General features: G+C 46.0%; 1 protein-coding gene across 8 annotated transcripts in view; it reads right to left on the bottom strand.

The window, feature by feature from the left end:
• FRMPD3 (FERM and PDZ domain containing 3) overlaps nucleotides 1–26,605 on the bottom strand; it is a 148,387-nt gene extending 121,782 nt beyond the window's left edge. For 6 of the 8 annotated variants that reach the window (XM_035288125.3, XM_078362994.1, XM_078362992.1 and 3 more), the window contains exon 1: nucleotides 26,270–26,605. The gene's annotated coding sequence lies outside the window, so the exon portion shown is untranslated. The remainder of the gene's footprint in view (nucleotides 1–26,269) is intronic. The other 2 variants (XM_078362997.1, XM_078362999.1) reach the window with 2 other exon arrangements.
• Between the last annotated feature and the right edge of the window lie 375 nt (nucleotides 26,606–26,980).

Raw genomic sequence — 26,980 nt, 5'->3', positions numbered from 1 at the left:
ATACAGCCTTCCTATGGGACTAAACATTATGGCTGATATCTAGAAAGCAAGGTTCTTAGTCATCAAATACAGAATTCATTTCACTGGGCCTTACATTCTAAGGCAAGAAAGAGGTTTCATACTTTAGAGAGAACTTCAACAATAAATCAAAATTATAACCCTGATTCACCAGAAAACTGTAATTATCTACCCATTCTCAAATATTCTGGTCAACAGAGGTTTTGCTCCATCTATGGATAATTCTCCTTTAGGCATCTGGAAATAATAGCTGAGCTGACATTTCATTGGTTCAGAGACTCTTCTCAAACCAATGATTGCTTCCTCCTTTGGATGTTGTTGAGGAAATAGCAGCTCAGGCTAAGCTTGGGGCAGAGGAAAAAAGAACCGCAGAAAACAAAAACACATCCCCAGTCAAGGCCCCTCTTCCACAGGGCAGAGCAGACACTTGAAAGTAGCTCAGAGAGGGAGGAGAGCTGGGATTAAGGTGCCTTTCAGCAGCCAAATGAAGACCCACTGACACCTGGACAAGAGAGAGTGAGAGCATAGTCCCTCTCATACACACATACTTATATGTGTTATCCATAGGTGTTTGATGCATCTGTGTTCCAGGAGAGGAAATTTTTCTCTCTATGAACACACACACACACATACTCATATTCAGACACATGGTGTTCTCTACTCGAAATTCAGAACTAGTCCCCCTGTTGGAGGTGGGCCTGATAGTTCTCTAAAATAAGATTCTGAAATATACACCTATTCTCTTCTTGGAGTCTCCCATACCAGACCTTCATTTAGTCCATTTGTGATGCACAAAATCCCCATCACCAGCCCTGCCAGGGCAATTTAATCTGTTGCAGCCTTTGAGCCTTTTGCTCCCCCCCCACCATGTATTCTCTGCTCTTTCATTTTCTTCAAACTCATATTTTCTAGAACAGAGTAGGCACTTTGCAAATGTTGTTCATAAGTATTTTCTGCTGTTTCATTTTCTTCAAACTCATATTTTCCAAAACAGAGTAGGCACTTTGCAAATGCTGTTCATAAGTGGCAGTAGGAGCAAGGGGTGGCTTGAGGAGGAATCAGCCTTCCCCCACTAATCCCTAGCATCACCTGCCATTCACCCCTACTCAAGTTATTTCCAATGAATATGCAACTTATGTAAAAACCATGTGGCAAAGGGAGTTTTCAGACAAGCCCCCTACAAATGAGATGTTTGCTCCCGACTTCTTCCTATATGACAATTCTGGAAGTCACCTACTATTTCTCTACGTTTTGCTCTTTATCTTTTACCCATTCCTTCATATCTCGAACTCCTCTCTTCCTTGATTTCCTCTTTTCCTATCTCTTAATCCTTGTACTTTCTCTTCTTTATTCTCTTTCCAGCTCTCAGGCATACATATTCTTCACCTAGCCTCCCTCACTCCAGACCAAGCCTCAATTCTGGAATCTTCTCTATTCTGAATTCCTTGCCTCAAGCTCCAAGGGTTTCAAGCTCTTCCTTCTCTGCAGCTATTGTAAATAAAGGAGAGGCTGCCCTAGGCTGAACAGCTAGGGCAAGTTGTGGCCAGCCCAGATGCCCTCCTCCTGCTGCTGAGGTTCCCGTGGTAACAGGGAAAGGATGCTTACATCTCTGGGAGGAAGACTGTATACTTGGAGCTTAGCATTTTTGTTTTGTTTTGTTTTGAGAAAGAGTCTTGCTCGGTTGCTCAGGCTGGAGTGCAATGGCATGATCTCGGCTCACTGTAACCTCCACCTCCCGGGTTCAAGCAATTCTCCTGCCTTAGCCTCCTGGGTAGCTGGGATTATAGGTGCCCACCACCACGCCTGGCTAATTTTTTTTTATATTTTTAGTAGAGATAGGGTTTTGCTATGTTGGCCAGGCTGGTCTCAAACTCCTGATCTCAGGTGATCCAAACACCTTGGCCTCCCAAAGTGCTGGGATTACAGATGTGAGCCACCACGCCCAGCCCCGAGCTTATCATTTTAACAAGCCCTCAAATATGCACACCCATACTTGCATTCCTGTTTCTTGGACTCAGAAATGTGTTCAAAAGGAAATTGGCCATTTGGGAGAAAACTGTGTGTATGTTGGGGGTGAGGGTAAAACAGTGTCATTACACTAATTAGAACCTCTACTGCTGGCTCTGCCATGTGGAAGTGAAGTAGAAATTTCTCTGTAAAGTCAGGTTTGTGGGGCTCCAAAAGGTCCTATGATCTCGACCTAAAGCTTTCTACCTTTGTAGGCAAACTCTGGCATAGATATCTACCTCTATCACATCCTGAAATCATGTTCAAGGCCAAACAACATGTGAGGTAGGATAGAAAAAGGCAAGATTTCATGCCCACAAAGGCAAACCTGGCATCTAATCAAAAGTCTACAACTGCAAGTGCATCCAGGACATTGTGGCCGCCAACTGAAAGGTTTCCACCTTCTCTGGGCCCAGGGCCTGGAATTCACTGTAACTTTGTCTCACCTCTGGAGGAGCTCATACCTCTCACATAGAGGTGTCAGTCAAACACTTTCAGTAAAAAAAGAGAGAAAGACCAGATTTGGGACCATAGCAGATCTGAGTTATGGTTCCAACTCTGCCACTTATTAGCTCTGTGCCCCTGGGCAAGTCTCTGACCAGTTTCTTTTTATACAAACTGGAAATCATTAGAGTGCCTTACTCATGTAAAGTTCTCTGCAAAAGAAGTCCCCTACACTCAGAAAGTGTTTTTGATTGGCTTGGCTAAGGGGTCCTGTTCCAGGAGAGACCTCCCCGTTTTGAGCTGGGTGCCCTGAGTCAGAGCTGGGTAAATTAAGTGACAGCAGCTACCGTTTATTGGTGCTTTACCTACATGAGCTCACTGATTCCTCATATCACTTCTGTAAGCTAGAGACTATTGATCTCCATTTTGCAGAGGAGGAAATGGAGGAGCTGAGAAATAAAGTGACTTGCCCTAGGTCGCAAAATCAGCAAGTGGTAAATCTAAGATGGGAACACAGGAGTAATAAAAGAAAAAAGGAGATGGCAGCAGGCAGTTGCTGGCCTAGGGTACTGTTTTGCCTGGGGCTGGCTGGGCCCCTCTACCCAGCGCCTCAGACCCAACAGGTCCAAGGGAGCCCATGCACCTTTCATTACTTTAGCTGATTTGGATGAGAGAACCTGGATTACTTGGTTGCCAGTGAAGGATTCACATGCTTGTTATTTATATATATATATATATATATATATATATATATATTTATTTATTAATGGACACCTCCAAACGCTGCTGCTTCTACTTGACCATCTTGGCCTTTATGCAAAAATTAACTCAAGATGGATCAAAGACTTAAATGTAAAACCCAAAACCATAAATACCCTAGAAGAAAACCTAGGCAATACCATTCAGGACATAGGCATGGACAAATACTTCATGACAAAATGCCAAAAGCAATTGCAACAAAAGCCAAAATTGACAAATGGGATCTAATTAAACTAAAGAGCATCTGCACAGCAGAAGAAACTATCATTAGAGTGAACAGGCAACCTACAGAATGGGAGAAAATTTTTGCAATCTACCCATCTGACAAAGGGCTGATAGCCAGAATTTACAAGGAATTTAAATATATTTACAAGAAAAAAATAAACAACCCCTTCAAAAAGTGGAAAAAGGATATGAACAAGCACTTTTCAAAGGAAGAAATTTACGTGGTCAACCAACGTATAAATAAAAGCTCAGCATCACTGATAATCAGAGAAATGCAAATCAAAACCACAATGAGATGCCATCTCATGCCAGTCAGAATGGCGATTATTAAAAAGTCAGGAAACAATAGATGCTGGCGAGACTGTGGAGAAATAAGAATGCTTTTACACTGTTGGTGGGAGTGTAAATTAGTTCAACCATTTCAACCATTGTGGAAGAGAGTGTAGAGATTCTTCAAGGATCTAGAACCAGAAGTAACATTTGACTCAGCAATCCCATTACTGGGTATATACCCAAAGGATTATAACTCATTCTATTATAAAGATACATGAACACGTATGTTTATTACAGCACTGTTTACAACAGCAAAGACACAGAACCAACCCAAATGCCCATCAATGATAGACTGGTTAAAGAAAATGTGGCATATATGCACCACAGAATACTATGCAGCCATAAAAAGGAATGAGATCATGTCCTTTGAAGGGATGAAGTTAGAAGCCATCACCCTCAGAAAAGTAACACAGGAATGGAAAACCAAACACAACATGTTCTCACTCATAAGTGGGAGTTGAACATTGAGAACACATGGACACAGAGAGGAAACAACACACACCAGGGACTGTTGAGGGAGTGGGGGGTGGGAACTTAGAAGATAAGTCAATAGGTGCAGAAAACCACCATGGCACACATATAGCTTCTAACAAACCTGCATGTTCTGCACATGTATATCGTTTTTTTTAAAGAAAAGAGAGAGAGAGGGAAGAAGGAAGGAGGGAGGGAGGAAGGAAGGAAGGAAGGAAGGAAGGAAGGAAGGAAGGAAGGAAGGAAGGAAGGAAGGAAGGAAGGAAGGAAGGAATTAAGAGCTGCTTGGAGCTAACACTGCGGCAGTGGCCTGTGGGAGGCAGCCAAGAGCTAGCTCAGCAGAAATGACAAACCCTCCTGCTTCAGCCCCTTGTGTGAAGCTAAAATTAACAACTTTCCCAACTGCAAACAAATGCAATTGCTGAACCTGCATTCCCCTCTCCAGCTTCTGCTGCCACTGAGCTTCCCGCGCCTCATCTTAGCCTCCTCCTTTTCCCCTGGCCACATCGATAGGGCTGGGCTATCTGAGCAAGGGTGGGTGATACTCTGAACAACAAATTGAGCTTGGATCTAAGGAGGGTCCCAGTATGTTGGCAACCCTAGGTGTGGGTCTAATACCTTCCAGGTACCACCATCCACCTTTTGGTTCCTCTCTCTGCCCTTTAGGTACCCAAGATTTTTGGCTACCACTAAGTCCATTAATTATTTATGCTTCCAATTAGCCAGGGGATTCCAATTTTTCATTTCACTAGGGCCCTTTATTTTACCTCCTACCATCAAAACTTGTCCATCTGTGATAGCCAGCCTGTAAAATGTTGCCAAATAATCCCCACCTACTGATGTCCCCACCCTTGTGTATCCCCTCCCCTGAGCATGGGCTGAACCTAGTAACTCATTTCTAGTGAATAGAATATGGCGGAAGTGGTGGGATATAACTTCCAAGACAAGGTTATAAAAAGACTGTGGCTTCTGCCATAGGCTGGCCTAGGTGTGCACTTTCTCTGCCTCGTCAATCATGCCAGAGAAAGCAAGCTGCTGTGTTGTGAGAAACAGCCTAATAGAGAGGCCCACATGGCATAAGGAACAGAAACCCTCAGTCCAACAGCCTGTGAGGAAACAAAGCCTGACAACAACCACATGAGTGAGTTTGGAGGCACATCCATCAGCACCAGTTGAGTCTTCAGATACTACAACCTTGACCCACAGCTTGAATGCAACCTCATGAGTGACCCTGAGCCAGAACCACCCAGCTAAGTCATAACCAAATTCCTGATCCACAGAAACTGTAAGATGATGTTTATTGTTGTTTATTGGCTATATGTTCAGATAACTTGTTACATATCAATAGTGTCCAGTTATTCAAAGCTCTGCTTTATCCCAGTTGACAATGGATAGCGATCTAATGCTCAATTTCTTTTTTTCACTGCCAGATAAGAGGAGACCTTAATTTGGTTAAAAGTACTTGAATCTTCAGATTGTCACTAATGAACACCAGGGATTTCAGATGCTAGCAGAAGGCTAATAGAAAAGATGATTGGGGCAGAGTGTCCACAATGACTTTGCATACAGTGAGTCCTAAGTCTAGGCAATGTTCACAGTGTCTTAGAATCCTCAGCTGACCAAACATTGACCCAAATATACAATTTAAGGGCAGTATCCAAACTGTACCCTCCTCAGACCAGTTTCTTCTCTGGATAATGATAGCTAAAGTTTATTGAGTACTAACCAAATAAGCACTGTTCTATCCACTTCACAATTATTAACTCGTTCAATCCTCATAACCACCCCATTCTAAAGAGGAGAAAACTGAGGTACAGAGGAGTTAAGTAACTTGTCCAAGTTCAGAGTCAGTAACTGGTAGAGCTGGGATTTGAGCCCATGCTTGTAACCATATTAATCTAGGAAAGTCCACATGTATTGGGCAAAAGGAGAGATTCTGGTTACCAAGAGGTATCAGAGCCCTTTCTTACTAACCTTTTCTTCCTTTCATTTTGATATGGTTTGGCTCTGTGTCCCCATCCAAATCTTATCATGCAGCTCCCATAATTCCCATGTGTTGTGGGAGGGAGCCCATGGGAGATGACTGAATCATGGGGGCAGGTCTCTCTATTGCTGTTCTTATGATAGTGAATGAGTCTCACGACATTTGATGGTTTTAAAACCATTTTAAGCCATCTTTGCCTGCTGCCATCCACATGAGATGTGAGTTGCTCCTCCTTGCCTCCTGCTATGATTGTGAGGCTTCCCTAGCCATGTGGAACTGTAAGTCCAATAAACCTCTTTCATTTGTAAATTGTCCAGTCTCAGATATGTCTTTATCAGCAGTTTGAAATGGACTAATACACACTTCCTTGCTCAAAAACCTACAGCAATTTCTCAATGTCTACTGGATCAAGTCCGAAGTCCTCTTCATGACCCTTACCATAATGCAGCCCCACTCCACATATCTTTCACTATTCTCCACCATATGACTTCCACTTGTAGCTACAATAATCCCCTGGTTTCCCCATATGTCATCGTTCTGATTTTGTCCCACCTGAAAATCATTAATGTTTATTGGAAACAATTAGGTGTGAAATAGAAAAGGTTTTTTTTTTCTTTTTTTTTTTGAGATGGAGTATTTCTCTGTCACCCATGTTGGAGTGCAGTGGCACAATCTTGGCTCATTGCAACCTCTGCCTCCCGGGTTCAAGCAATTCTCCTACCTCAGCCTCCCGAGTAGCTGGGAATACAGATGCCTGCCACCAAACCCGGCTAATTTTTTTTGTATTTTTAGTAGAGAAGGGGTTTTACCGTGTTAGCCACTATGGTCTTGATCTCCTGACCTCATAGTCTGCACTCCTCGGCCTCCCAAAGTGCTGGTATTAGAGGCATGAGCCACCGTGCCCAGCCCACAGAAGGGTTTTATGGTCAGATCATCTGGAGAAATGTTGAAGATCCTTTCTCTTATAGTGGTTGTGTGAAATTCCAAGAGAAGACTATGAATCCTCTACCCAAGTGGAGGTGTATCTCTCAGTTTTGTCAGAGTAAGGCCAATGCTGCAAAGCTGGTGGCCAAAGCTCTGTCTCATGAACTGGACTGAGCCAAACCCCATCTCCTCCAGGAAGACTTACCCAGTTTTTCCTGCCCACATTTTTCTCATTTCTGAAATCTGATGCCACCTGTAGTCTGGGGCACACAATGTAGACTGTTCTCAGGCCATTTAATTCTTTTTTTTTTTTTTTTTTATGATAGAGTCTCACTCTGTCGCCAGGCACCAGGCTGGAGTGCAATGACACAATCTCAGCTCATTGCAACCTCCACCTCCCGGGTTCAAGCAATTCTCCTGCCTCAGCCTCCTGAATAGCTGGGACTACAGGCACACGCCACCATGCCCAGATAATTTTTGTATTTTCAGTAGAGACGGGATTTCACAATGTTGGCCAGGATGGTCTCGATATCTTAACCTCGTGATCTGCCCGCCTCGGCCTCCCAAAGTGCTGAGATTACAGGTTTCAGCCACTGCACCCAGCCACCATTCAATTCTTAACTCAAATGTCACCTCTTCAGAGAAGACTTTCCTGACTACCCTAGCTGAAGTAGCTCTCTGTTACTCCCCAACACAGCCCCTTGTTTCTCTCCTTCCTAACACATATCAATACAAATAGTGATTATTTGTTCACTTTTAAACATGTGTCCCATTGAAACACGTGCTCCAGCAGGTTGGGGATTTTTTTGTCTGTCCTGTTCACCACTATATCCCCAGCATCTACAACAGAGCCTGGCACATAGGAGGTGCTCAATGAATATTTGTTGGTTGAATGAAAAAAATATTTTACCTGCAAGTTTATTTGTGTGGTTTTCTCTAGCTAGAGAACAAGTTTCCTAAGGGCAAGGCCAATGTTATTGTCTTCAGTCTTCCGTGGCATCTAGTAAATCCTGAGATCATACTCGGGCAGTAAAATTGTTGCTTTCCCCTACCTCAAGGTTTTCATCCATTTTTACCACACCACCCTGCCTTAATAGACTGCCCAGGATGGGGAGAAGTAGAGTAGGGGTAGGCTTTTTGACTGCACAAAATTCTAGTCTTGAAATTTCCAAACGGGTGATCTGCAGAAGCCCAGTGTAGCAGTGAGAACATTAGCAGGTTTTCTGCAGTTTCTGGGTAGCAGAAAGAGTCTGCAGTGGAGAAGGCACAAAGAAGTAAAAAGGAAAGATAGACGGGCCTACCAGGCAGGCAAAAGCTGAAGATCATCAATATATGTTGAATAAAAGGAAATATAAGGAAATCTTGGTCTTAGAACAGGAGGGGGCATTTGGTACCCAAACTGTAAGGTGGCCAGGACATTTTGAGGCTGCAAAGCAAACTCTAGGAGTCTCTGTCTGAGTAGAAATGTGGACTAATACTGTAGGCCTCAGTGACCCTGGTGCAGGAGAGGATAAATGGAGAGAGAGAGAGAGAGAGAGAGAGAGAGAGAGAAGCACCTGGACTCTTCACATCTAAAAATAGAAATAATCTAGTGAGAGAGGGGGAAAAACACATTTTCTAACCTTAATGCAGTTAGGGAGCCGAATAAACTGCCTAGTGAGGATCTTGAGTCATTGGTATTGGAAGCATTCGAACTAGCAAAATCAGCCAGACATGATGTACCATGTAAAAGGAACAATGATAAATGATAAATAGACCTTTAGTGATGTAGTCACAAGGCATAAGGGGAAAGGAAGTCCCCTATAAATAGAGGATTACTTATCTATAGTCCTATGCTTAGGTCTTTTGGTGAGCCTGTGCCTATGGACTGTGAATATGGTCAGCTGGGGGAGGTATTGGGGTCAGTCCTCAGAGGCCACCACACATTCGGTGGCTTTCTCTCTTTCTCTCTCTCTCTCTCACACACACACACACACACACACACACACTTACTTACACTTTTTCACATTAAGTGGAAAAAAACAATTCTGCCCCATCTTCCCACGGCTTATTTGTTTCGTTGATAACAGGGCTATCACACTACAAAGAATGTATTCTTTCTCCCCACTGACAAGTCAATTCTGTGATCCTGATATACCCCTGCAAAAATCCAGGTGTCTTCCAGGCCTCTCCAGTCAGGAAAAATTCAACCTTGCAGATTTACCTTCAGACATGTGTTCTCTCTCTCTCTCTCTCTCTCTCTCTCTCTCTCTCTCTCTCTCTCTCTCTCTCTCTCCCTCTCTCTCTCTCTTTCTGACACACACACACACACACACACACACACCCCTACCTCCAACGTGACTTGATTTCAACAGATATCAGCTGGACTTGAGCCTCATGTCTTTCTGTTTCCCAGAAGGCTACCCCTGGCCTTTCTGACTGTCAACTCCTCTTAGATTCTCTTGGCTAAAGGTGGGAGTTTTCTCTGCCTCCAGAGGAATCTATGGTATCCCTTGCTCCAAGGCTCAGTGATGACTATAAAAGGGCATATTCCTTCTCTGAGAGTCCAGAGAAAATACAGACTTGCCCCATGCACTGCAGAAAAGGCCATGCCATTTTCTTTGCCTTTCCTCTTACTCCACCCTCTCCTTCCTCCCTTTGGCAGCAGCAAACTCAAAGGCCTTCTCGGTCCCACTGAAGGGAAGAGGAAAGAACATGACCCAAATGAAATGGATCAACTAGTAGACTGAGAAATTGAAAATGTGCCAGAGGCTCAGGGAGGGAAGTGGAGAGCAGCAGGGCAGGGAATGAAAGTGGAAAGGCCCCAGCTGAGAAGCCAATGACCACAAATGGCCCTGCAGGGTCCTAGCCCAGCCAAAGCTGCTCCACTGTGTTCACTGTTGGCTCAGAGCTGAGAGCACAGAATCTATCAGGCCTGACCAATGGCAAAACTGTTTGATAGGGAGAGCTGGTCTCCAGCTTTCCCTGTCTGGTCCTCATCTCCATTTTGAGGTCCCCTCCCCCAGACTCCCAGTGATTTCTCCCTGTCCCAAGAGTCTTGTACAACCTCCCCACAAAGCAAAATTCACCTATCTCTGTCCCATCTCTGCAGAACGTTGGGTTCACTGAGTCATTTGTGCAGCAAGGTGTGAAATTGTGGGTCATGGCCGAAATCTTTGTTCTCCACAGCTGTTATGTGGCTGTTAATAAGGTGTATTTGAGGAGGAAAAGAAGGAGATGGTGACCTATAGTCAAATAAGTATTGGAAGCCACAAAACTATGTTTTTAGCAAGTTTCTCTACTGCAGAACTTCTCAGAGCCTTTCATATGCTAATGCCCGTACAAAGCTCTAAGAGAGGTAGGTATACAGCATTTCCCAAACTTATTTGGCCAGCCACTGATTTTTTTTTTTTTTTTTTTTTGTAGAGCAGCTTAAAGGACTGGTATTTTGTTTGATGTATTTCCCCTCTCAGATAACTTAGCTCATTTCATAACAGCCCTTACTACTTAAGCCTTAAAGAGTGTCTGTAATGGTGGGAAAGTCAAGCAACTTTACAGTCAGGGAAGGCAGTGATGGTTAGACTGGATGAACCATCAGGCCATAGGGGAGATAAAAATGTCCAGAGGACCCTGGTGATCTGGCTGTTTCATGCCACACATTATAGGTGGTTGTCACTTACCAATTGGCCTACTCCTATCTCATACAGTCCCAAATGTCTTTAACACTTATGTTTTTGTGCGCCGCGTCTGGGAGACTAGTATGGAGGGAATAGAGGAGAGCTTATTCCAAGACATGTCTATTTCTTTTTCTTTTTTTTTGACACAGTCTCATTCTGTCGCCCAGGCTGAGTGCAGTGGCACAATCTTGGCTCACTGCATCTCACTTCCTGAGTTCAAGTGATTCTCCTGCCTCAGCTTGCTGAGTAGCTGGGGTTACAGGCACGCTCCATTATGCCTGGCTAACTTTTGTATTTTTGTAGAGAAGGGGCTTTGCCATGTTGGCCAGGCTGGTCTCAAACTCCTGACATAAAGTGATCCATCGGCCTTGGCCTTCCAAAGTGCTGGGATTATAGGTGTGAGCCACTGCACCCAGCCTAGACATGTCTATTTCTCATGTTGATACACTCATGTTTGATAGCTGGTCCTTCCTGAATCATTTGGCATTTGTGATTTTGTTCTCCACTGACACCACCAGTCCCCCAAATTCCATTCTCTAAAGCCCACTGGGCATGATGCCTCAAGAAAGTCTAGCTGGGAACATTGGTCCTCTTTCTGGGTTCTCCCATATATGTGCATGAACCAATCATATCTTTATAGTGCACAGAATTAGAAAAATGGGAGGCATTGGAGAGAACTTGAGGGCTGTACTCAGTCACACTGCTCCTCTGCCAGCTTATTAAGTGACTTGACCAGATAGGTCCCCTAAAGTGACCTCTAGTAGCTCCCATTAAAATAGCTAAGATGGTCATCAAGCTGGTGAACTGAACGGGGTTCAAAGGCACAAAGGTGTTCTTTTGAATCAGGTGACCTAATCTTGGGAAGGGTCAGTTACCTAAGAACAGGAAGTTCTCATCCATTAAATTAAGAACTCTGCAAAGTTGAGAACTGTGCAATATCAGGCAGCTAATAAAAGCACTCTGCTACTCTGTGCTACTCAGAGTACTCCAAGAGTACTGTGCTCAGTTCTGGAAAGGACCCTAACAGACAGCCTTACAGATTGGACTGTTGCCAAAGGAAGTGACTAATATTCTATCGGGTCAATAGGCTAGAACATTTTCTAGATATGTAGATACAAGCCAACATTCTACATGAAATTTCAGGAGGTTCAAGGACCTCCAGGGTAAGAAGCTCAGCTGTGGAACCATATCACAAAAGGAATCATTGAGCAAACTGGGTAGATTTAGCCAAAGAAATAAAATAAAACAAAAGTCAAAAGATAGACAGATTTGAGGGAACGTGATAGCTATATTCAGATATCTTAAAGGGGCTGCCAAGAGGAAGGAGGAAAGAAGTATAAGATTGTTTTCAGCTCGATATCAAAAAAATGTGCTAATTAGAGTTGTTCAACAGCAGAATGAGCTACCTTGGGAGGCAGTGAATGCGTTGCTGATGAGAGTTAAAAAGTTGAGGGGGAGAGTGAATTAGATGATCTCTAAGGTCCAACTTTCCTTCCAGCTTTGCATTTCCTCCCATCCACGTGTTTCTCTCTATGTCACTGAGACCCTTTCTAGTTTATCACGGAACAGAGCCACAATCTTACCATCAAACAAACCCCAAAAGGCAAGATTAGATTAGAGGCGGCCCCAAACTCAGGAATACCTGGTCCCCTAGCTCCACTCCCACCTGAAATCATCACATCTTACCATCCCCCATACTAGGACTCTCAGGGTTTGCTTGGTGACAGCTAGTTAATCTGATAAACTAATCTGCACTAATGGGATCAGGAATGCTAATGAATTAATGCGTTACTTTCCCTAGTGACATTTTTGCATTTTAACAGAGGTCTTCTGGAGATAATGCCTTAACTCAAAGGAGTGATTAATGTTGAAATTTCGTCTGTTTGGCAGTCTAGCAAGGAGATATTTTTAGAAAGGGAACCTTTTTCCATCCTTCACTTCAGACCATCTGCTAGAAGAGGAAACAACATATCCCTGCCCTTGTGGGGTTTATAGTTTATTTAGTGGGGGGATTACAATTGCTAACATTTACTAAGCCTCCACCAAAGTGGAAAGTAAAGCACTAAGCCCCATGCTGAGTGCTATAGCAATATTATCTTTGAGTTCTCATAACAATAGTTTCCTGACATAGGTATTTTGCAGATAAAGGAACTGGGTGTCAAGAGGTTAAGTAACTTAGTACTGCATTTCATTGACTCTAAGATGATATCAACTGTAAGGGGCAACATTTTCTCACATTTCCCTAAGAAAGAAGAAATGCTGCCAATTAAACTACAATGAACCATGTGTCATAAGAAGCATTTCAGTTTCGGAAATGTTAAAAATGTGTATTCAAATATGAAATACACTAAATGCTAAGGCTGACTCCAGAGTACACACTCTGCCTGATGCTTTTGATAAAACTCAGATGGGAAATAGCTGGGGAACACTTTGATGTAATCATATAATAGCAAGTACATATTAATATTTTAAAACAAAATAATTACATAGGCACCCGGAAGATCGCACACTGAGTATGAGGTCAATGGCAGATCATGTTGCTGGGGATCACAAACCTCAGTGGTGGAGAAAAATAGGGACAGTATTTATGGAAGAAGGAGTACACTGAGCCAGGCCTGGAGCTGAGGTTGCGGGGGCAGTGGCAGATAGCAGATAACTCCAAAATTCAGTTTTTGAGAATATGGCATACTGGCTGCCTTGGCTAAAGTGAAGGGATTAGTTGGTGAAATCAGGAAAAATACTTAATAGTGAGACAAAACAGGGAAGGCAAATGAACTGGTAGGTGGTCTGCAAAGGCCTGGATAAAAGATTTCCCTTTAATATGATGGGTAAAGGGGGCAACTGGATTTCTGCCAGTTAATTCCAAAATATTAGGAAAAGCTCGTTCTGGCCACCAGGGCTTCCTAGAGGGGTAAAAATCCAGCATGGCAAGGGGATTGTGTCATCAGAAACAGCAGAATTCCAGGACATTTTGCACCCTAAGCTTTCAGCCTTCTCTTTACGTGCACTCCCTTCTCCCCAGGTGCACCATTCCTCACCTGGAAGAGGAGGTAACAGAGCCATTAGCTGTGTGGGGCATGAAGCCCCAAGCCCTGATGCTGGAACATGCACCCCTGTACCCTAGGCCATGGTGGAGGGTGGGGGAGGATAGAGCCTGATGATGCACAGTTCTCCCATTCCTCTACTAATTAGTGTTTGTTGAGCCCCTACAATGTGTGTCTGGCTCTGTCCTGGAGGATACCTTGATGAAAGAAGCCCCTGAAGAGTTTACTCTCTAGCTGGGGAGAAAGGAAATTTGAAACAATATAAGATGGTGGGATCAAGTGCTGAATTGTGGTGGAAAACCTGAGGATTTCACAAAGGAAGAGGTGAAATTGTGGGTGCCTTTTTGTCCTCTTTATGTTTCTGTATTATCAAAGTTTTCTACTATGCATAGACATTACTTTTATAAGGGAAAAATTACAATTTTTAAAATGGGGACAGCCAATGAGAGCTAGAATAATCAGGAAGTCATCATAGCAGAGGCTGGACTGCAGCTTGTTGGTTAGAGATACAATGGAAGGATTTGCAGAGACAGAGCAAAGGGGGCCACTGCAGGCTGGGGGAAGAGCAAAAACAAAAATGACAGAAGGGACAAGAGTAAGCACCAAATGTGGCACAGTGGACAGGGAGAGTAAGGAGGCTAGGGGAGTCTGGGGATTGGGAAGAAGTAGGGCAGTGGTATACACACACACACACACACACACACACACACACACACACATCTGTATCTATCTATTATCTATCTATCTATCTATCTATCTATCTATCTATCTATCTATCATCTATCTATCTATCTATCTAAAAGTATAGTGAATCCCAGCTGTTGTGGAATGCAGGCCTCAAATACCAGGGAGAGGAACTTCTATTTGACATAGTAAGCAAAAAGGCACTATTATAGGCTCTTGAGCAGGGAATGACATGATGAAAGATGTTTTAAGGAGATTCCTCTGGCAGCAGCGTTGAAGGATCACTTGGTGCTGATGGGGAGGCTGCATGCAGAGAGACCAGTTAGGAGGCTGCTGCAGTAATCTAGGCATGAGGTAATGAGAGCTTGGGTTCTGATGGTGGCCGTGGGAATGGTCAAGAGGGGGTGGATTCATGAGGCACGTGTGAGAGATAAACTGCCAAGACACTGTGGTGACTGACTGGAGTGGGGAGGGAGTGATTGATTCCAAGTCTCAGGCCTTGGGCTATCAAAAGAATGATGGTGTCATTGATAGAGACAGAGATACAGCCAGCTGAAAAAGGGCAGGAGCTGGGAAACAGTGTGGAGGGTAAGTTTGGAGAGGAGATCCTGAGTTTGCTTTTCGATGTAATGAATTTAAAATGGTGGTAAACCCCAAAGAGAAAATGTCCTTAAATGTAATAATGAAATGCAACTGGAGCTCCAGTTAAAGGCCAGACTTTATCATTTCCAGCAATCACCTAGAATTCCAAAGCAGGACAAGCTATATTTAGACTAAGTGTGGAAATCTCTAAAGCCTGGGGTGGGGGGAATAAAAGAAAGCATACCCAACAGCCAATGCTGATTTGGACTTTGCAGGTGACAGACACTATACTGTGTGGCAGCAGCAGACTGGTGGGTCTGTTTAAAGAACCCCCTCCTTTTTCTCTGTCAGTGAGTGATTTCTCTACATATTACAAAAACTACAGCTCGACTGTAGGTGACGAAATGAATATGGACCAACACTCACTTTATTAATCATATCTGCATTCTCTGCAATTTCACTGATGGTGGCAACAGAGCCAGTGCGACACACAGGACCCTTGTCAGCCCTGTGAATAGGCTGGTTTTCCGAACCCCAGTCCACAAAAGCAAGATCCAGATTCCTGGCCATATTGATACAGGACTGGAGGCAAATTTATTTAAAACATCCTTTAGGGGCTGGGCACTGTAGCTCATGCCTATAATCCTCCCATCCTTTAGGGAGGCTCAGGTAGGAGGATCGCTTGAGCTCAGAAGTTCAAGACCAGCCTGGGCAACATCGTGAGAGCTCATATCTACCAAAAATAAACAAAATTAGCTGGGTATGGTGGAACGCACCTGTAGTGCCAGCTACTTGGGAGGCTGAGGTGGGAGGATTACGTGAGGCCAGGAGGCAGTGGTTGCAGTGAGCCATGGTGCTGCCACCACACTCCAGCCTAGGCAACAGAGCAAGACCCTGTTTCAGAAAAAATATCCTTTGGGTACTTCAGTTTCTCCCTGTGGCAACTGGAAAAGCATCTGAAACCAACTTGCTTGGGTCTAGGTTAGAAGTGGGATGATAAAGAGAACAATTACTGAAGGAAAAGATGTATAAACCAAGGACAAAACTTAGGAGAGAAACAGAGAGTGCAGATTGTAGCAGAATCTCCAAATTGACAGATCTTGACACTTAACTGGTTGACTCTTAAGCCAGTTGTTGCCACCATGCCCTTTTCTTTCTGCCTTCAATGGGCTTTTCCGTGAGAAGGGTAGTAAATATAAAAACTACCCTAGTCAGTGACTTGCATTCTCTCTTCTCAATCCTTCACCTGCATAAACATTTTCCACTCTAGAGACTTGCCCACTTCTTAGTCAACAAACACCACCCCTACCTCAAATCCACAACCAGAAGATTTTACAGAAATCAGAACAGCAATCTTTAGCAGACAAGTGCTGAAGGTTGCTGGTTGACAGACTACGCAGTGTGTGTGTGTGTGTGTGTGTGTGTGTGTGTGTGTGTGTGTGTGTGTTCATTCACCAGTCTAGCCATCTATTCCTCTGTTTTCCCAGTGGGTTTGGATCAGAAGCAAGGAGAGGCCTGTTTGACTGGGTGGTCCTGCCCTTGGAGCAGAGCTGCCTTGGCAGTTAGGAGCCTACAGCCTGAGCAGAACTACTGTACTCATTCATCTTTACAAGGCATCATATGCTCCCACAAGAAGAACCAGCAAAAGGATGCTAAAATCTCACAAACATCCATTTATCTGCAGTTCTCTGTTTCCCTCCAATCAAGGGCTGGCAAACCTGGCCCAGACACCTGGCCAGGGCTAACATTCAGTGGGTTGGGTGAGGAGGGGCAAGTTGGTGGGGGAGGCAAGTGAACAGGCAGAGGCCCCAGCCATAACTCTCCCACCTACCTGTGGACTCCTCACTTTGCTTCCTCATACCAGCTGCAACAACAGGGCTCCAGCTGGCATCAAAGTGCTGTGGTAGCTCTTGCCATACTCTGGCACAGGTGTGACCTCCACTGAGATGATTCCCAAGTGCTCAGAAGAGTTTTCAAACTGATTCTACAAGGGAAGTTTAAAGATATCGCCTCACTCTCATCAGCTCTGAGAAGCTTGTGGGGCTTGAAACAGACCAGACACAGGCATTACCTGCCTCTAGCCTCCCTGATGGGGGAGCACCCCAGCTTGGCCATCATTTCAACTGCATTCTGCAGCCAGATTTCTCATTGTTAACTCTTTCAGATCATGGCACTGAAGGCCACTATGCACATCTACTTTACTTGGAATGGTTAACTGATTATAATGCGCAGTGTCATTTTAGCTCCAGAAACTCTGCCACCTTCAGGTCCTGAGGACATGAGAGAAAGAAAGTGTAAGTATTGAGGCTAAGAAGAAAAAACAAGTGAGACAAAAATAAGCCAAAGAAAAACTACCTGGTGGTTCATCAGCCACGCTGATGCCTTGGGAGCCTTTTGGATTTGACTCTCCTCTCTATGCCCACTGCTACCACCCTCATCACCTTTCACTTAGATTGCTGTAGTATCTTACAGGCTGGTCTCAAATGTCTCCTTATTCCAATCAATTCTGCTTCCAATTGCGTAGCTAACTACCACCGTAAACCACTATGCATAATTGTCCAACAGCCCCAAAGGTTTCTCCAACTCCAAACTCCTCCTTCTGACATCAAAGGCCCTTCAAATCTGGGCATCCCATACCCAGCCAATCATTTTCTCCCCCACTGTGTCTGCATATACACCCTGTCCTCTAGTCAGAGTTCTTTCTGACCATTGCTTGATAACACCCTGACCATTTCCACCTCCAGCCTTTTCTCTACGCTGTGCCTCCCCCTCAGAAGTATGCTCTTTTTCTAGTCAACAATCTTAATCTCACATGTTATTCAAAACATAACGCAGGTTCAACCTCTTTTGGGAAGCCTTCTCTCCTCATTCCAGCCCACACTGTCATTCTCTCTGTGCCTTGAACCCCTACAGTGCTAACTGTTTACAGCAAAAAAAAATGTGGCTTGTAATTGTTTTCCATCTTGTATTATTCTTAGTTATTTCATATAAATGAGTGTTATTTTTCTGTTAAATTATGAATTTCTAAAGAGCAGGGCCTTTGCTTTCCCCTTCTCACCACAACATTAGTACAGGGCTAGATCCCAGAGTGTCCAATAGACTCCTGTTCCCATGCATTAACTCCAGTAGGAAGGAAGGATGGGATAAGTGAAGCCCTCTGATGATCTCCCCTGTTTATTCCTTCACCTTTCTCAAAAGATGTTCTAGAAGGCAGAGGAGCTGAGGCTGCCCAGTGAGACATAGGCAACCAGTCAGCTGACAGATCCTAGCTTTCAGAACACTCCCACTTCCTAAGGTTTTCTGGGCAATCAATAACACTGCTTAAGTGATCAATCTGAGACACAATGGGCTGCAGGGGCCAGTGTTTGATTAACTTGAGAGAATAAACATATGCTGGAAGAGACAGAGCAGGGAGAGGGGAGAAGAAGAAAAAGCAAGAAGAAAGATGAGCTAGGGGAAGGAAGAGAGAGAAAAGGGTTTATGAATGAGGATATGATGGGATGGAGCTGAGAGAGCAAGTTCTTACTGAGGTGTTTAAGTAATCTTGGGGCTTTGTCAGAGTCCAGTGACTATCTCAGGGCTTCTCGGCAATTTTTGACCTTGGCAAAAACACTGTTGCCACAGTCCACTGAGGGTCCACACAGCCTCCATATTGGGTGGAAGAGTGGGTGTGGGATAGAGACTTCAGGGAATATCAAGGAAGGGATGGGTCTTGAGCTATGCTCATTGGCTGTGTCTACAGAAATCCCAGGTTCTGGCATCCTTCACTCCTCTACCTAAGCCTGATGACTCAGAAACCCATGATGACATGAGACAGTAGGCTCATCTTCAAGGGAGGTATCAACATTACCTTCTCTCTATCCAGAGTTGTGTGTACTGTCTCCCTCTCAAGGCTCTGAGGCTGAAAATTTAACTGTTTTGCAGTTAACAAAAAATATGGAGTCCCTTTCCAAATGTTTTCCAAACATTTTCAAATGTTTAGCTATACCACTAATCAAATTTTTTTTTTCTGGGAAAGATAGTATTATCTGGAAAAAACCAGAACAGATGGCCTTTTACTGTGAGAAAGTCCCTCCTTTAATCTAACCATGATTTCTGCTGCTCTCATTAAAAACTCATCCTTCACATAGGACGGCATTGGTACCCTCTCAGTTATGCACGTTCAAAGCCTTACAATCATCTTTGACCTCTTCATGCTTCCTCAACCACTCATCCAACTGGTAGGTAAATCAGGCTTCCTCTACCTCCAAATCAATTCACCCATCTTCTTTCTATCCCCAAACAGCTATTGCAACAACCTGCTATCTGATCTTCCTGCCTCCAGAATGATCTTTTATAAAATCAACATGCCAAAGGGGGGGAAAAAGAAGAAAAAAAAGAAAAATGAGTTTGAATCTAATCAAGCCCAGAGCTAATTTCCATTTATAGGAAATATAGGGGATAGGTGAACAAGCTAACTGACAATAAGAGGACAAACCAAAATGTGGGAATTGTGCAGAACAAACCACCTGATTTCTGTGACAGGGCAAAGAGAGAGGGCTGTTGAAAGGGCCTTTAGAGACATAACCAAATGTCATGTGTGAAACTGTTTTGGAATGTCAGTCAAACAAGCCAACTCTATGGTTTGAGACAGTTGATGACATGTGATTATGGACAGGGTAATGGATAACACAAAGGCATTATTGTTATTTTATTAGATGTATTAACAGTTCTGTAGTTATGTTAAAAATATTCATTTTTAAGAGATGCATAGATAAATATTAGGAATAAAATGACATGCTCAATAGTTGGCATGATAGGTGAAGCAAATATGGCTAATTCCTGATAATTAGTTAAATTAGTTAATGTGGATAATGAGTATGTGGGGGTTACTATACTATTTTCTCTATTTTGTTGAGGTTGAAAATATTTATAAGTAAACATAAAGACAGGCTGGCTCATGCCTGTCATCCCAGTGCTTTGGGAGGCTGAGGCAGGAGGATTGCTTGAGCCCAGGCATTGGAACCAGCCTAGGCAACACAACAATACCCCGTCTCTACAAAAAACTAAAAACTAGCTGGCATGGTGGCATATGCCTATAACCCTAGATACTCAAGAGGCTAAGTGGGGAGGATCACTTGAGTCCGGGAGTTTGAGGCTAAAGTGAGCTGTGATCATGCCACTGCACTCATCCGGCAACAGAGTGAGGCCCTGTCTATAAGAATAATAATAACAGTCATCCACTATACCCACTCTATCCTCCTAGATTTACCTTCCATTCCTGCCCGATTTCTCTATGACACAGTCACCCTACATCCTTGCTTAAGTTTTTTCCTGTCTCAACTTCATCCCTTCACTTATTCATGAACTCATTCATTTGTTCAGTCAACAAATATTTATTAAGTACCTACCTCTTCTGTGCACTAGGCACTGTAAATTCAAAGATGACCAAGAAAGAGGACAAGAAGCCTCCTTCATCTTTTGTATTATCCACAGCAACTAGCACAGTGCCTTGCACATAACTGGTGCTCAATATGTTTTGTGAGCTAATGTGTAGGGGGAAATGTGATAGAATCTTTGTCTAATATGAATCAACAAGCATTTGGTCCAACTCAACATATGCCTATTGAGCACCTGCTATGTATAAGGTACATATGCTATAGGGATTAAAAAAAAATAAAAGAAATGATGTACTCGCCAAATGTATTTTTTATTTATTTATTTATTTAGAGACAGGGTCTCACTCTGTCACCCAGGCTGGACTGCATTGGTATGACCACAGCTCACTGCAGTCTCAACCTCCCATGTTCAAGCCATCCTCTCGCCTCAGCCTCCCTGTAGTCTCGAGGAGTTGAGACAGCAAGTAGGCACCACCATATCTGGGTATTGTTTTAGTTTTTTGTAGAAACAGGGTCTCGTTATGTTGCAAAGGCTGCTTTCAAATTCCTGGGCAGAAGCCATCCTCCCGAAGTGTTAGGATTACAGGTGTGAGCCACCTTACCCAGCCCCAAATGTATTTTAGAGACAGAGAAGTTCAGGGGAGAGAGAGATCACTTTAGTCTAAAATGATCAGCGAAGATTTCACAGGGGAGGTGAATTTGAACATAGAGCTAAAGGATAGGTATAGTGGCATTGAATAGGAGAGAAGCATAGGCAGAAAGGAAAGGGCATTCCTGGTGAGTGAAATGGAATGAACAAAAACAGAGGCAAAAAGTATACAAGGCATGTTTAGGAGATCCTGGGGTAAGAAACTTGGCTGGAGTAGAAGGATCCATGTAGGGTTTTGTTTCACAAGTAGACCAAGTGTATCAAAATCACTTGGGGGGCTTGTGAAAATGCATATTCCTGGACTCCAGCTTCCAGACCTACTGAATCAGAAGCTCAGGAGGTGGGACCTAGGAATCTGCATTATAATAAGTTCCCTCAAGCAACTTTAAGACACATTAAAATTTGAGAATCAATGATGTGGAGCAAACGTGAAAAATAGGATTGGAAGAATATACAGGGTTAGGTCCACACAAGGAGAGCCTTGAATGCCATGCCAAGAAGGCTGAAATTTATCCCACAGGCAATCAGGTATCACCCTGCAAGGATGATGATCAGAAGCATTATGAATAAAGGCTATTCTACAACATTAATCTGCCCATTGTGAGTGCTATGGGCTGAAAAGGAAAGAGACTAGTGCAGTGTGGACATCAGGTGGTGACAGGAGGCAGGGTGGACTGGGGTATAGGGGAAGAGTCAGTGAAGGCTTTGAGGTTTCTAGTCTGGAAAACTAGAAGCTTATGGTAAAAGAAAGGTGAGCAGAGCAAGTCATCTTTGAGAAATAATGAGATGAGTTTTTGAATACTGAGTCTGAGAGCAAGCTATCCAAAGGAAAATGTTTAGCAAGCAGCTGGAAATACAGGACTGAATATCAGGAGCAGGGTTAAGTTTGGGCTAGAGAAATGGAAATGGCTGGTGAAGAGGTGAGAGGGGAAGCTAGGCATGGCTGTGTGTCCTTGTCAATAAAGAAAGTGGAAAGCAAGAGGAGCTGGAGAACACCCAGATTTGAGGGATAGGAAGAACTAGCAATAAAAGAGAAAAAAGGAGGGGTCACCTGGCTGGAAGGAGACCCAGACAGTAGAACCAAGCAGAGAGCTCTTTCAAAAGCTGAGGGTGGCTAGTGGTGTGGCTAATGGCAAAGTGATGTTGAGGCTCAGAGCAAAAACATTGGCTATGGCATGCATGCTGAGAAAGCTGTGAGAGTGCACGCACCTGGACATTCTCATGTTCCTTAACACAAACACACATGAACAGGCACACCTGCTCCTACAGATACAAGGTACCACCTCTTTCCCTCTCTTTCCTTCCCCCACCCCATGTTATACACATATTCCCATTTCCAGGCTCATTTTCTGACTACCAGGGATTGGGCGCTGTTGTGCCGCAAGCTGTTAATGTTCTGTTGTTCAGGTCTCAGAAAAGGGGGTGCTGCCTGTAATGGGTGGGAAATAATACAGAACCCCAAGATCACTGTCCTTGCCTTTAGCGGCTCAGCTGAGGGGAGGAAAGGAGGGAAAATGGCATGCTTCTCCGGATTTGCTCCGTATCCTCCCACAGTACCAAGGGCAAAAATCCCTTTTCCCCTAGCCCCAGGGATTTCTTAGCAGATGATAAGGTCCAGCCCTTTTTGAGAGTCCTTCATTTTGGCTGCTGATAATGCAAGAGAGTGTTTTTGTTTCTGAATTTATGGTAAAAAGGAAAACAGAAGTCCTTGAGAGAAGAGCCAGAACAGAGTTTTCTGCTGGGAATGCTAATTCCAGCCTTAAGGCTGGCCCACAAAGAGAAGCTGACTTGGGTATGCTTCCTTCCAGGGGGCCTGTAGAAGCTAAGGGTCTTCATCTAGTATCAATAGGTATTAATCCCAGTCCCCCTAGCAATCATTGCTAGGGCCTATATGTAAAGGCATGAAGCCCCCAAAACCAAGCTTGTCTACATGAGCCTCACTTCCTACAATTTGCTCCAGGTATGTGTTGGGGTGTGGGGGTGTGCCTGAGGGATGTGTCTTGTGTGTGACATGTCTGTCTGTCTGTATGTGTGTCTTATGGCTTCACTTAGCCTGGAGGTGTCACAAAAACAGGGATCTTTCCTCTGTTGGATTGGTGCTGCCCCTCCAGGTGCCTTATCAGGCATTGGCCACGAAGCTCAATCATTTATGCATAGTGGGGGTGGGTGGGTACAGAGTGATTCCATTGTCCTGCATCCACCCATGCTCCCTCCAAGGGCTGAAGGAAGGATTACTGCGGTGGGGCAATGCCTCTCCTCTATCCATCCCACCCCGACACTCCCCTGTACCCATCCCCACCCTGACCTCCAGTGCCTTTCCCAGCTTGCTGCTGTCATCAGCAATCCCAGGGCTTTCTTGTTGGGCTTTCTCAATCTACTACTGCTCCCAGAGGATGTCGTTGGTCACAAAATCCCCCAGCTGGACCACACAGCTCACTTCTCAAGACCCTCAGACTGCACCATTACAAGAGGGAGGGGTCCCGTGCCTCATAGGAGTCCCCAGACCTCTCGTCCAGCAGGATAGAGGCTCCGTTGCACTATCCAAAGAAGCCACAGTGCCAACAGCATCACTAGCTTATGTTGGAGGGGGCATTTAACTGGCTTCAGGCCAATAGTCTGGCCATTCGCAAAATGCCTCACATATCTGAGAAACCCTCAGGGCCACAAGCCTGGGGCAGCTGCCACCCTCCCCTGGCCAGCCTCTTCTCCCTGGTGGCCTTCAGCCCACACAACTGCAAGGCAGCTGTGGTGGTGGGTGCCAGCGAGGGAGTGGGGAGATTCCACACGCAGCAATGAGTGTTTATCTCCTGCTTAGATCTTAGTCCCTCCTTTCTCAGAAACCAGTAGTGGCTCCCAATTGCCTCTCAAGTCAATTGAAACCTTTTTGTGGGCCTCAAAACCCTCCACAATTACATCCCACCTTCTGACACCCTCACTCCCACACACACATCACGAATAACTCTGGCCTTGGCACAGACGGTAGACAGATGATGCTGTCCACAAACTGTTCTTGCCTGGGTCCTGCCACAGGTGCCTGAAAGCCCCACCAACAGAGTCACTCCTCTGTCTCCTTTAAAAATGCAAATGTTACCTGTGAGGTGTAGGCAGTAAACCTCTATCAGCTATTAACACCTTGGCCTGGCAGGGATTCTGTCATCAAATTTGCAGGAGCAGGGAGCAAAGCCCCGCCTAAATAATCTAAGGGTGGGGAGAGGACCCACAGGGGCCCTGAGCAGCCAACGGGAGGGGCAGGAGCAGGGAAGGGACTCTGACGTTGAAGCCATTGCCGTCACGATTTTACCAAGGTCTATATTCTAACTCAGCATCTCTACTTAAATCAGTTAAACCCACTAGTCCTTGCTCCCCCCAACCTTGTTTCCCCCATCCACACACACATTATGTCTTGTTTCACCTCAGCGGTACCCTCATGACAAGCTGCTAAGGTTGAATAAGTCCTCTCACATGAAAAAAAAGCCATGAAAATGGGTAGACGCTGGCATGTCTGCTTGGGCATGGCCAAGTCTTGTTAAGGTCTCCCCGGGTAGAGCAAGATCCCTTTGCTCAGTGGAAACAGCAAAGGCTTCCCGAGAAGCCTCTCTTAGCTCCCAAGAAGCTGGCAGCTGGGTTCCCCCTGCTTCTCCTGCGGTGAGCTTGATAGGCAGGGAAGGGGAGGGAGGGGCAGAGCCTCCCAGCTGAGGGTCCCTGTGGCTGAACTGCCATGCTATCCTGGGCCCTCTAGGCCCAGGTGAACTCGCCATTTACACCGGTCTCCAGCAGGGAAAACTCACTTGGTGCTTCGCTCTGAGTCAGCAGTCCCCCCACCCTCCACTCCGAGAAGGGCGCCCCCAAAGGAGCCTTGCTCTTGTAGCAGTTTCTCCAAAGGCAGGAGTCCAGAGACTGCCCCGCCCTCCGTAAGAGCTGCAGGATGCTAAGACCACCCGGTGGACTCCAGGGTTTTGCAGCTGGACGAAGATGCCAAGGGGAGGGGGCAGGTCTAGCAGAATTTGGCGTTTGCTGTGATCAAGTGATCTTTAGTTGCAGCTGCAAGGGTGGATGTGCCACCTGCTTCTGGGGGAAGATGTCAAACATTTGCCCCTGCAGTGGTTTCAGTATGTGTGTATGGGGGTGTGGTGTGTGCGTGCAGGAAACCCAGGAGCTCGAGTGTGCATGGTATGACTACCAGAGTTGGGCACGCTTTTTGCCAGAATGGGGTTCTTAAGGGCTCTGGTGGAGGTGTCTACAGTGGCTGCGTGTTGTGGTGGTGGGGGTTTGTTGGATGTGTGTGTGGGGAAGCAGCAGGTACTGTATCTGCAGTAATGTGCAGTTGTCATGTAGTTTCTCAGGACCATTTTGAGAAAAAAACACACACACACTCACATACACACTCTCCAAGCTACAAAGCACTAGGCTGGGGAGTAGACGAGTGTGTATGTGTGTGCGCGTGCATGTTTTAGTAGCGCTGGGGGGAGGTGCAAGTCTCTGTATATGTGTTTGAGCTTTATTAGCATCTTGGTGGGAGGGGGCAAATGAAGCTCTGTGTGTGTGTGTGTGTGTGTGTCGTCTTTGCATGGGGCTGTGTGGCTGAGCGCCGGGTTTCTGGTGCGGCTGTGTGTGCGTGTGTGTGCGCGTCCGTGTCCGCTTGTGAACATGGCCCCGGGAACCACGCACATGCTTCAGACAGCTGTTTGTGGCAGCCCTTGGACTCCGGCTTCGCCGGGCGCCCCGGCGAAGTGGCCACCTCCCAGCAGCCAGGCCCCGCGTCTCGCCAGCTCTCCCAACTGTGCCCACAGCCCCGGCGCACACACAAAGGCTCCATAATGAACGCGCTGCACTCCCCTGCGCTCGACTCCTCACCCCGCACCCGCGGCGGCCAAAGGAGCCCGCCAAGCCGGCGACTCGCTGGGGCAGTGGGCACGTAGCGGGCGGCTACCCCGCCCGCCCAAACTCTGGGCGGCCAGACGCCGGGCGCCCCCCGCCCTGCCCCCGGCTCCCGGGGGCGCCCAAGCGCCAGTCGCCCCCCAGCCGGTCTGGGGCGGAACGCTCCCGCCGTGACCCACCCGGGTCTGGCTGAGACTGCGGGCGCGCCCCCCTGAAGACAGCGCGCCTCTTACCTTCCTCCCCCTCCTCTTCTTCTTCTTCCTCTTCCTCCTCCTCCTCCTCAGCGGCACGGCAGCGGCGGCGCAGCGGTGGCGGCGGCGGCAGCGGGACTAGGGCGCCCGTGCCCCCGAGCACGACATGGGCTTGGGGCTCAGTGGCCCGGGGCGGCGGGGCGGGCAGAGGTTGGCAAGGTGGCAGCAGCTGGCCCGGGACGCGGGGAGCTGGCGCGCAGGCGGCGGGCTGCGGGCAGGATGGCAGCAGCGCGCGCGGGCTCCTCGGGCGGGCTTCATGGCTGCGCCGCGGGCGGCACCATCGCCGTGGCTCGCTCGTCGCTCTCTCGCTCCAGGAGTGCGGCAGGCTGCGAGGTGACGGATGGCGGAGAGGCGGCCGGACGGCCGAGGAGGGGAGGGGAGAGGGGGCGGGGGAAGGAGGAGGGGGAGGAAAGAGGGGAGTACAGAATGAGGGGCCTCTCCGGCGCCTCCAGACCCTCGAGTGCTGGCGTCTCTTTCCCCGAATGGGAAAGCGGCTTAAAGGCGCAGTTCCTGGCTCGGGTCACTACTAAAAATAAGCAAAAAATTGACAATCGGGTAAAGAATCTCCCAAGAACAACCCAGCAACCCAGCCACCCAGCCTGGCGCTGCCTCACTTCTTGAACCTGACCGTTCCGGCCGGACTCTGCCGGGAACTGCTGGCTGCCGAGAGGGCAAGCCAATTTCCAAAGTGAA

Source organism: Callithrix jacchus, chromosome X, assembly GCF_049354715.1.
Source record: "Callithrix jacchus isolate 240 chromosome X, calJac240_pri, whole genome shotgun sequence".
Lineage (NCBI taxonomy): Eukaryota > Metazoa > Chordata > Mammalia > Primates > Cebidae > Callithrix > Callithrix jacchus.
Note: the sequence above shows the minus strand (reverse complement) of the source record. Positions and strands in the feature narration are given on the sequence as shown.